The sequence below is a fragment of the Megalopta genalis genome, unplaced genomic scaffold (genome assembly GCF_051020955.1).
Source record: "Megalopta genalis isolate 19385.01 unplaced genomic scaffold, iyMegGena1_principal scaffold0033, whole genome shotgun sequence".
NCBI lineage: Eukaryota > Metazoa > Arthropoda > Insecta > Hymenoptera > Halictidae > Megalopta > Megalopta genalis.
The window spans coordinates 2170001-2172500 of NW_027476102.1; the positions used below are offsets into that span (position 1 = coordinate 2170001).

General features: G+C 49.5%; 1 pseudogene; it reads right to left on the bottom strand.

Annotated features, from left to right (window-relative positions):
• The window catches only part of LOC143261048 (large subunit ribosomal RNA), an 8541-nt pseudogene that overhangs the window by 3661 nt on the left and 2380 nt on the right, over positions 1–2500 (bottom strand).

Here is a 2500-nt window from a genome sequence, read left to right on the forward strand (position 1 = left end):
TTTTGCCTCGCACTGTTTTTAATGACAGCTCGTAGTCTCGCATCGATCATAGCTGAGTATATTCTACCCATAATAGACCCAATGGTAATTGGACGCCAGTTTCTGACGTCCTCAGTGCTTTTCCCCGGTTTTGGAATTAGAGTAGTCCGGTTCATCTTCCATTGGGTCGGATATGTAAAGGACAACATTAATAAATTAAAGAATTTAGCTAAGACATGAAGAAAGCCGGGAGCCTTTAGTTGCATCTTTGTAATGCCGTCGACCCCCGCGGCTGTATCATTTTTGATCTTACGCATTTTAATAATCAATTCATTTATATTGATGGGCTCCCAGACGGCATTCATTGGAGAGACTATACTCGGTCCCCCTCCGAGTATCGGTAGCCCTTGTGAGGGTCCCTGAACTCCCCATAGACTACCGTAGAGCAACTCCACGTCTGCTCTTTCAGGAAGCTCTATTTGCTTCCTCTTCTCAAATGTCTCTCCTGCGACCGCCATATCTACCAATTTTCTTGGGCATTTATTATAGATTTCTTGATATCGAGCGTATCTAAATTTACGATAGCAGGTGCGGTCGCTTTCCTTTCTTTTATTTCCGCTATTCTTATTTCTTGAGCCATCCTTACTCTTAGTGCCAACGCTTTTAGCTTTCTCATTTATGGCGTCCAGCACGCGCTCGATATCTTGAGGTTCTACTTCTCTATTGTTTGCCAACTCCATTATCCAGTTTTCGATGAACCTCATATCGTGACTGTCATCTAACGGGTTGGCCATTATAACGTCTCTGATTTTATTGCGCCAGTCCTCAGGTTCAGGGCCCTGAGCTGTCGCAGACGCATCATCAACCGTGGTTATATCCACATTCTGTTCTGCGACAGTTAAGTCCTCGGTCGAGCCCGCTTGGCTCGCCTCCTCAACCGTCGTCTCCTCACTCTGAGTGGGCATAAGTCCTAAGAGCCTCCTTTTATCGCCTATTTGCTTTGCCGTTTTAGTTGTGAGGAATCGAGCGATTTTGGCGTTGGGTTGTTTTTTGCCCCTATAATAGTAGTACAAGTCTTTTAATTTTTGCGTTTCCTCCTCCGTCCAGACCGAGGCTCTGCTGACTGAACGTGTTGGAAGCGCTTCCTGTACTCGTTTCGTATTCCTCACAACAGGGTGCCTATGTCTTTCGTGTTGTGATAGGCCCCTTTTGGTGTTAAAAGTGTCCCCACAGACGGTGCAAAGATGTTGTCTTGCATCAGAGTCGGGCGCTCTACCTTTACATTTAGGGATGTGGCATCGGCATCCATGTATTTTATTAAAAATTTTGCCACATCCACTACAACGCCACCCAACTCCTACACCTGCGTGACACTGTTCAAAGTGCTTCACGAGGTCACCCGCCTGTAGGAACTGCCTATTCATATTGCGGCAAAGCCGGCATTGGACCGCTCCACTCAGAGGAAGGTCCACAATCGTTCCGTACTCACGACCGTTTGGATCGCCTAGGTCGTCATAAGTGGCCCTCCTATCCATAGCGGACATGTCCGCCACAGAGGTCCCAGGGCCGGGAACCTCTGTGTCCGAGGCTTCATTACTTGGGCTTTCTGCCATAAATAAATTTTATAAAAAAACTTTTCCCGCCTAGCACAAGCCTCGTTCGTTTCCAACTCGTAGTCCATTAGTATAGCCTGGTCGTCTTTCGTTCCTACTAACTCCAATGTCCGACACTGACAGGTCCGCTCCCTTAACTCCGCTTAAAATTTCATGTTATTGGAACACTGAGTGTCCCATCGCTCCTCTCCTTACTTCGCTTTTTTTAATTTAAATGATTTGGACACATGTGCCCTCGCATCCTTTCAGTGTGGACATGATGTTGTGGAGAATAGCCTCCCCCGTTAGCTACCAATCCGAAGATTGGCACCCGGCCCCACCACGAGGAGGTGGGGGTAGGCACTTGGTGGAATTACTCATCACCTTAAGGACGCTGACGCTTTGCCACCCAGAGCTCTGATAAGAGCACTGGGCACTAGTTACTCCCGCCGTTTACCCGCGCTTTTTTGAATTTCTTCACGTTGACATTCAGAGCACTGGGCAGAAATCACATTGCGTCAACACCCGTGGGGGCCATCGCAATGCTTTGTTTTAATTAGACAGTCGGATTCCCCTAGTCCGTGCCAGTTCTGAGCTGAGCGTTGAATGGCGGCCGAAGAGGACGACCGCACCGATGGGAAACGCCACGGAAGCCTCGCAGCAAGGAAGATCCGCGGGAGGCCAAGGCACGGGACCGAGCTCGGATCCCAGCCACGAGAGCCGTTCACCTCGCCCAGGCCCGGCACGTCAGCCAGACCCGCTTCCCGACCAAGCCCGACACGCCCCGCTCCTCAGAGCCAATCCTTATCCCGAAGTTACGGATCCAATTTGCCGACTTCCCTTACCTACATTAATCTATCGACTAGAGGCTCTTTACCTTGGAGACCTGCTGCGGATATGGGTACGAACCGGCGCGACACCTCCACGTG